The sequence below is a fragment of the Pristis pectinata genome, chromosome 37 (genome assembly GCF_009764475.1).
Source record: "Pristis pectinata isolate sPriPec2 chromosome 37, sPriPec2.1.pri, whole genome shotgun sequence".
Classification (NCBI taxonomy): Eukaryota; Metazoa; Chordata; class Chondrichthyes; order Rhinopristiformes; family Pristidae; genus Pristis; species Pristis pectinata.
The window spans coordinates 10,401,787-10,410,836 of NC_067440.1; the positions used below are offsets into that span (position 1 = coordinate 10,401,787).

Consider the following 9,050-nt stretch of genomic DNA (forward strand, 5'->3'; position numbering starts at 1 on the left):
CACACATGAGGACACCCATGCACACTCACACGCACACACTCACACACACAGAACACATTCATACACACAAACACATACTACACACTCACACACACAAAATGCACACACACAAAACGTACTCATAGACACACATCTACACACTCACACACACAACACACTTATACATACACTCACGCATACACACACACACACACACACACACTCACACGCACTCATTCACACGAACACACATACACACACAACACATACACACAAAGAGATGCAGGGAAACACACTCACAGACACACACTCACACACAAGCACACACACACACAGACATGCACTCACACATGCACAAACACATGGACACATACACGCACACACATACTCGTATGCTCACATGGACGCACACAGGAACACGCACAGATGTACACACACGCACCACACACACACTCACTACACACTCACATACGCATTCTCACAGGCACACGCACGTAATCTCACCCAGGCTCTTTTCCATAACCCGACCCCCCAACTTTCCCCATCCACCCATTCTGTCCCACCCCCTCCTCCCCTCTGCGAGGGAGACTCAGGCTCCCTGACCCTGAGGAGGGAGGGATTCAGAGATCCCCTGTGTGTGAGAGGACCCAAACATCAATTACTCCCTCAGTGACCTCTCTTGGTTCAAATAACCAGAACGAACACTCAGTGGCCCAACTCTCGGATTTACAGAAAGAATTCCTGGACCAACGATCAGAGTAGAAATAGTTTAAACTATGTTTCCTGCTTAAAAAGCTCGCTTCCTCTGCCAACTCATTGCACGTCTCAAATAAAGGCAAGTTAACCCATGGCCCTGGGCAGTAAACAGCTGACACTCTGCCCCTCCAATGAAGGGGTCTTGTATTGCCCCCTTACTCCCACTGCTCAGCGCACGAGTACCTGGTGTAGTTGTGGGGTCTCGGTTTCTGCACACCTCCGGGAGATCAGCGAGGATGCTTTCACCCGCTGCTCTAACTGTGACACTCTCTTTAGCCTGGAGCTTTTATAAGCTTTCAGAGCTGGCCAACATTAACCCTTGAGTGCCCTCTGTCCCGCACTGGGCACTCATCGATCGCTCGGGAGAGGGGGGTGAATCACACAGACAAGCACGTGCACACACACACACACACACACACACACACACACACACACACACACACGAGCACACACACGTGCACATGCAGATGCGCACACACACACACACACACACACACACACACTAAAACGCACACAAATGCATACATACAAAATCACACATACTCGTGCACACACACCCGCTCTCACACACACACGCACACTGACTCTCTCACACTCACACACGCATGCACTCACACATACACAGACAAGCATTCATTTAATAAATGACAATAGCACCCCAGCAGCTCTTATAGATCTACATTTACTTGGGTTAACAACTTACAGTAAATGCAAAGACAAAACACCCTTAATGTGATGACATGAAACCATTTCCCTGTCTCTTCACCACCCTCACCTCTCCTTCTCTCCCTCCCTCCCTCCATCCCTCTCTCTCTCTCCCTCCCTCTCTGCCTCCTCCCCCTCTCCCGCTGCCCCTCTCTCTTTCTCCCTCCCCATCCCTCTTTCTACCTCTCTCTCTCTCTCTCCGCCCCGACCCCTCTCTCAGGTATGAGCTTAACCCTGCATATTTACAGCCTCCGCAGTGGTTTACCCAGTGCTCCATCACACTTGCTTGTCCTCCCCGACCACAGGAGTCTTGCGCCCGAGGGGGTCAATTCTTTCAGGTCAAACTCTGCTGTCCAGTGTCCCCTTTCAATCCCTGACTAAGCTTTGTGCTATCAGGAAGTAACCCTGACCTATGTCATGTTTTGCAGACTCCTTTATCTTACAACTGCCCCGCAGTTGTACTAGCAGAATATCAATAGATTGCCGAACTACGGTTGAGTTACATTTCAGGTGAGAAAATATGCGAGGCGATTCTGCATTTCTGTGCAAATGTTTTGCTACTTCCTCTCAGCAACAACCATCACATTTGACTATACAATCGTCACAATGACTATTTAGTTTGAGGTCCCGAGTTACAGCCCAGTCCTTTGTCACTGGAGAGGAGCCTTTCGTTGTCAAAAAGAGCACAAAGCAAACAAAAAGCTTTGGGTGTGTCAGCATTTTGAACAGCTGTTTAATAATTAACGAACTGAACAACCATATTTCTAAAGACTTTTGGGGATAAGCTCAGACTGAGAGTCAGGGAGTCGCACAGGACAGAAACAGGCCCTTCATCCCACTGAGCCCATGCTGATCACCAAGTACTTGGTTTCACATTAATCCTCCCCGAACTTATTTCACTGTTGCTACAATCCCATCAGCTCCCCCCAGGTTCTACCCCTCACCCACACGCTGGAGGGGCAATTTACAGCGGCCGATTAACCCACCGACCCCGCACGTTGTAGGAACGTGGGGGGGGGAGCTGGAGCACCCGGGGGAAACTCGCGCAGTCACAGAGAGAACGTGCAAACTCCACACACACACACACACACACACACACACACACACGCACACACACGCATGCACATACACACATACGGACGCACACATACACACACACACACACACACACACACACACACACACACACACACACACACAGCAGAGGAGGTAGGGATCCACTGTGAAAAAAGTTGTTTTCCGTGAATCTGGGCTGCTAAACCACAGGGGATCAGAGGAGGAGAGAGACCTTCTCCGAACCCCTGTGGTTAAGCTGCCAAAACTTGGTATTGGTACTGGTTTATTATTGTCACTTGTACTGAGGTACAGTGAAAAACTTGTCTTGCAAACCGATCGTACAGGTCAATTCATTACACAGTGCATTGAGGTAGTACAGGTAAAAACAATAACAGAATACAGAGTAAAGTGTCACATCTACAGGGAAGTGCAGTGCAGGTAGACAATAAGGTGCAAGGTCAAACAAGGTAGATTGTGAGGTCAAGAGTCCATCTCATCATATAAGGGAACCGTTCAATAGTCTTATCACCATGGGATAGAAGCTGTCCTTGAGCCTGGTGGTATGTGCCCTCAGGCTCCTGCCTGATGGGAGGGGGGAGAAGAGAGAATGACCCAGGTGGGTGGGGTCTTTGATTATGCTGGCTGCTTCACCAAAGCAGCGAGAGGTATAGACAGAGTCCGTGGAGGGGAGGCTGGTTTCCGTGACGCGCTTGGCTGTGTTCACAACTCTCTGCAGTTTCTTGCGGTCCCGGCCAAAGCAGTTGCCATACCAAGCCATGATGCATCTGGATAGGATGCCTTCTATGGTGCATCAATAAAGGTTGGTGAGTATCAGAGGGGACATGCCAAATTTCTTTAGCCTCCTGAGGAAGTAGAGGTGCTGGTGAGCTTTCTTGGTCGTGGTGTCTACATGGTTGGACCAGGACAGGCTACTGGTGATGTTCACTCCCAGGAACTTGAAGCTCTCAACTCTCTCGGCCTCAGCACCATTGATGTAGACAGGTGCATGTACACCGCCCCCTTTCCTGAAGTCAATGACCAGCTCTTTTGTTTTGCTGACATTGAGGGTGTCGTGAATTACCGAGATTCGATAATAATCGGGAGATGCAGAAGATGCTTCAAGAAGTTAAACCTTTATTTGCAAACAAAGGCTGTGACGGTCAGAGAGCTGGTCACTGATTGCCCCTGGACAAAGGCTCACAGCTCTTTTTATGGCTCCTTCCTAGTCCAGTTGGCATAACCAATCAGGTCAGTTTTAGCTACATAGTGACATCTAATTACACACCCCTCGTTCCACTGCATTCTGCCACAGTTGTTTTCACAAGTGCCTTTCCAATTTAATCACCACATGCTTGTACCTCGCTACAGCTCTTCTAATCTAATCACAACATGCTCTAGTCATTTTTGCAGTACAGACATCATTACCAGGAACAAGGTCGCACACACACACACACACACACACGCACACATGCACACACACACACGCACACACACGCGCACACGCACGCACACACACACAGGTGCACACACGCACACATACAGCGCTGGAGGTCGGATTCGAACCCGGGTCGCTGGAGCTGTGAGGCAGCCGCACTAACCGCTGCGCCACCCTGCCATCCTTTGACCCACCAGCCAATCAGAGTCTCCCCATGTCCTCCACCGACCCACCCTAACCGATCCCACTCACCCTTTCCTCCAACGCCCAACCCAATCTCATCCCAATCAATTCTCAACCCCCCGCCAACTCTTTACCACCCCTCCCAGTCTAACCCTCTCTCTCTGCACCCTACAATATCCCACCCAGTCTAATCCCACTCTCCCCCCTCCCTTTATCATCCAATCCCAGTTCCCTGCACTCCTTCCACCCAGTAACATTTCTAATCACCCCATGTCTATCATAAGGAAGCAGCCCCTACATAACTTAGAATGGACCAGGGTGCCAATTAAGTGTCACTGTACTCCTCAACACAGTTCAATTCAGGGCTTAATTGACAGTACTGTAATTTTGCCTGTGGTATCTATGGAATTATTTAGAATTAGATATCATTGTAGATTGGACATTGTGTTTTATGAATTACAGATAATTACAAGGACCATGACACAGAGGGAGTGCCGTTTATCTCATCTTGCTCTGCGTGCCACACTCGAGCCTCCTCCTCATCTCCCCTCATCCCCAAATCCTTCCTCTCCCCCTTCCGGCTTCCCCTCGTCCCCACCTCTGTCCCTCTCTGTGACCACCCTCTAAGGGAGTGAGCTCCCCTCATCCCTCTGCTCCCTGATCAACGTCTCTTGGGTTTCCTTCCGACCATCGCCTTGCACTAACGGCCCTCAGTTCCCAGCTGATCCGCCAATGGGAACAACTCCTTCACGGGTCCTTATCCCTGTCAAACCACTTCTCAGTTGGGACGTCCCTGCACCCAGTCCCCCACGCCCTATGCACCTCTGCAAAAGCACCACCTAGCTGAAGAACAAACACAGACTAAGAAAAACAGGGGAATGTACTCAATTTGGGAAAATGTGGACCAATTCGCTCAATATTTGTAATGAGAAAGGAAAGGGAATCCTTACTGAAAAGGTGAAATAGAAAAATATATAGAGAATACAGTTGAAAAATTCAGCAACCTTCTTGAGGGTGCAACAGATGAGTGTTGACAAGGGTGACACACTAAATGTGATATATCTAGAACTCTGGGAAAACTAACGATCTGCTGTTGGAACTCAGCTGATCGAGCAGCATCTGTGGGAGGAAAGGAGCTGGTGACATTTTGGGTTGAAAATTCTGCATCAGGAGCCTCGATGTCCCATTGCAGGGTTTTCAACCCGAAACATTGACAGGTCCTCTCCCCCCACAGATGCTGCTCGACCCGCCGATTTCCTCCAGCAGATTGTTTGTTGCTCCAGATTCCAGCGTCTGCGGTCTCTTGTGTCTCCGTGGATCTCTGGAAAACCTTGGACAAGGTTTCACAGTGGACATTTGGGAGGAGGTACAGGAGCCGGAAGACTCATCAGATTTCTAAATGATCCATGAACCTATGACCACTACCTCATCATTCCTTTATTTTTGCACTATTTATTTATTTTTGCAATTTATCGATTTTTACGTCTTGTACTGTACTGCTGCCGTAAAACAACACATTTCACGTCATATGTCAGTGATAATAAACCTGATTCTGATTGTGAGTAAACTGGATTTGAAGCAATGCAGAGAGAAAGGAGTTAAATGTACGGATTAGGAGCAGGACAAGGCCACTTGTCTCCTCAGACCTGCCTCACCTTCTATAAGATCACAGCAGATCTGGCTGTAACCCCAGTTCCGCCACCCCACCCACCCCCGACCACCTTTCACCCCCTTGCTTATCAAGAATTGACTTCCCCCGCCTTAAAAATTTCCAAAGGCTTTGCTCCAACCACTCTTCAGAGGAAGAGGGTTCCGAATCGGTAACGGGCAACTCTGCCCCGTTGTAGGCGGGCAATCCCTGATCTTTAAACGGTGATGTTTCGTTCTAGGTTCTCCAACAGGAGGAAACGTCCTCTCCACATCCAACCTGCCAGAATACTTCAGCATCCTGTGCGGTTTCGGTCAAGACCCCTCTCAATCTTCTAGACTCCAGCAGAAACAAGTCTAACCTGTTCAGACTTCTGTCATTAAGCAACCTGACCATTCCAGGCATTAGTTGAATAAACCTTCCCTTGAATTGTTTCTAACACATTAAAATAAAATAAGATCTTCACTAGTCACATGTACATCGAAACACACAGTGAAACGCATCTTTTGCGTAGAGTGTTCTGGGGGGCAGCCCATAAGTGTCGCCACATTCCCGGTGCCAACATAGCACGCCCACAACTTCCTAACCCGTACGTCTTTGGAATGTGGGAGGAAACCCGAGCACCCGGAGGAAACCCACGCAGACACGGGGAGAACGTACAAACTCCTTACAGACAGCGGCCGGAACTGAACCCGGGTTGCTGGCGCTGTAATAGCGTTATGCTAACCACTGCACTACCATTGCACCTGTAACATAATGTTCCATCTCTTGTACTTAATGACCTGACTGATGAAGGCCAGTGTGCCACACACTTTCTTCACCATCCTGACCACCTGTGTCACCACTTTCAGGGAACCATGTACCTGTATCCCTGGTCTCTCTGTTCCACAACACTCCCCGGGGCCCTGACATTTACTGTGTGAGTCCTGCCCTGGTTTCACTTCCCAAACTGCAGCACCTCACATTCGTCCAAGTTACATTTCATTTGTCATTCCTTGGCCCACTTCCCAAGCTGGTTGAGATCCCCTTGTAAGCACAGATAACCCCTGTCACTGCACTCCACCAGCTATCTTGGCAAATTCTCAAACGATGTTAACGACATTGTCTTCCAGGTCGTTAATGCAGATAACATACAACTTGGGTTCGACCCCGATCTCCGGTGCTGTCTGTGTGTGTGTGTGCACGCGCGCGCATGTGCGTGTGTGCGTGTGTGTGTGTGTGTGTGTGTGTGTGGAGTTTGCACGTTCTCCCTGTGACCGCGGGGGTTTCCCCCGGGTGCTCTGGTTCTCTCCCACATCCCAAGTGTAGCAGGTTTATAGGATGATTCTACTGTCACCACAGACCAGCTACAAACTGCAAGGCCAGTCCCCAGCCTTCCTCAGCCCACACTTGCTTCCACCTTTTCTTCTACTGGTTAGAGAGTCATACAGCGTGGAAACAGGCCCTTTGGCCCATCGGGTCCGTGCTGACTATCAACCACACAGTTACACCCATCTCGTTTCGTTCTCTCCACATTCCCATCAACTCCTCCCAGATTCCACCCCCTCACCCACACACACTGGGGGAGCCAAATAACGCACCAACCCCGCATGTTGTCGGAATTTGGGAAGGAACCAGGGCACCCGGGGGAACCCACGTGGTCACAGGGAGAACATGCAAACTCCACATACACACACACACACACACACACACACACAGACACACACACACACACACACACACACACACACACACACACACACACACACACACAAACACACACACACAGACACACACACACAAACACAGACACACAGACACACAAACACGCACACACATAAACACACACACGCACGCACACAGAGCGCCAGGGGTCGGGATCAAACCCATGTCTCTGGAGTTGTGAGGCAGCGGTTCTACCCACCGCCCATCCATTCCATTGACATTTACCCCTGAGAAATAACATCCTTTTGCCCTTTGTACCTTACTGAGCATTTTCCCTAAACCACTGCCCTGTGGCGTCATGGAGAAAAGTTTCTGCAGAGAGTTGTGGACACATCACGGAAACCAACCTCCCCTCCACGTGGAACGCACTGCCAGCAGAGGTTGTTGGGGGCAGATACTTTAGGGACATTTAAGAGACTCTTAGATAGACACATGAATGAAGGAAAAATGGAGGGCTATGTGGGAGGGAAGGGTTAGATAGATCTTAGAGCAGGATAAAATGTCGGCACAACGTTGTGGGTTGAAGGGCCTGTACTGTGCTGTAATGTTCTCTGTCCTATGTTCTAAAGACCCCCACCCCAGACTCTGTCTACACTTCTCACTGCCTGAGTAAAGCAGCCAACATAATCAAAGACCCCTCCCACCCCAGACATTCTCTCTTCTCCCCCCTCCCATCGGGCAGAAGATACAAAAGCCTGAAAGCACGTCCCACCAGGCTCAAGGACAGCTTCTATCCCGCTGTTATAAGACTATTGGATGATCTCCTAATACAACAAGGTTGACTCTTGACCTCACAATCTACCTCATTATGGTCTTGCACCTTATTGTCTGCCTGCACTGCACTTTCTCTGTAACTGTAACACTTTATTCTGCATTCTGTTATTGTTTTCCCTTGTACTACCTCAATGTACTGATGTATTGTATGGACGGCATGCAAAACTAAGTATTTCACTGTACCTCAGTACGTGTGACAATAATAAACCAATTTATCGCATCTGCTCTCTGTATGCCCCTCTTAATTTTATACACCCCCTCAGCTTTCTCCACTCCAGGGAGAACAGTCCCAGTCTCTCCAGTCTCTCCTGGCAGGCACTGTAGCATAGTGGATAGCATAATGCTTTGCAGCGCCAGTGACCCGGGTTCAAATCTGGCCACCGACTGTAAGGAGTTTGTATGTTCTCCCCGTGTCTGCGTGGGTTTCTTCCGGGTGCTCCGGTTTCCTCCCACATTCCAAAGACGTACGGGTTAGGAAGTTGTGGGTGTGCTATGTTGGCGCTGGAAGTGTGGCGACACTTGCGGGCTGCCCCCCAGAACACTCGACACAAAAGATGCATTTCACTGTGTGTTTCGATGTACGTGACTAATAAAGATCTTATCTTATAACGGAAACACTCCACCCCAGGCAACACCCTGGTGAATCTCCTCTGCACCCTCCCCAGTGCAGTTACCTCCTTCCTACAGTGTGTGGACCAGAACTGCACACACTAGCTGGAGTCTAACCATTTATCTTCCTAATTCATTATTCTACCTGCACATTAACTGTTCATGACTTGTGTACGAGGACACCCTGCATCCTAGGATTAG

General features: G+C 49.4%; 1 protein-coding gene across 1 annotated transcript in view; it reads right to left on the reverse strand.

Moving 5' to 3' along the window:
* Positions 1-992, reverse strand: part of LOC127586543 (cornifelin homolog) — a 21,983-nt gene extending 20,991 nt beyond the window's left edge. Inside the window, exon 1 of the mRNA XM_052044578.1 lies at positions 919-992. The gene's annotated coding sequence lies outside the window, so the exon portion shown is untranslated. The remainder of the gene's footprint in view (positions 1-918) is intronic.
* Between the last annotated feature and the right edge of the window lie 8,058 nt (positions 993-9,050).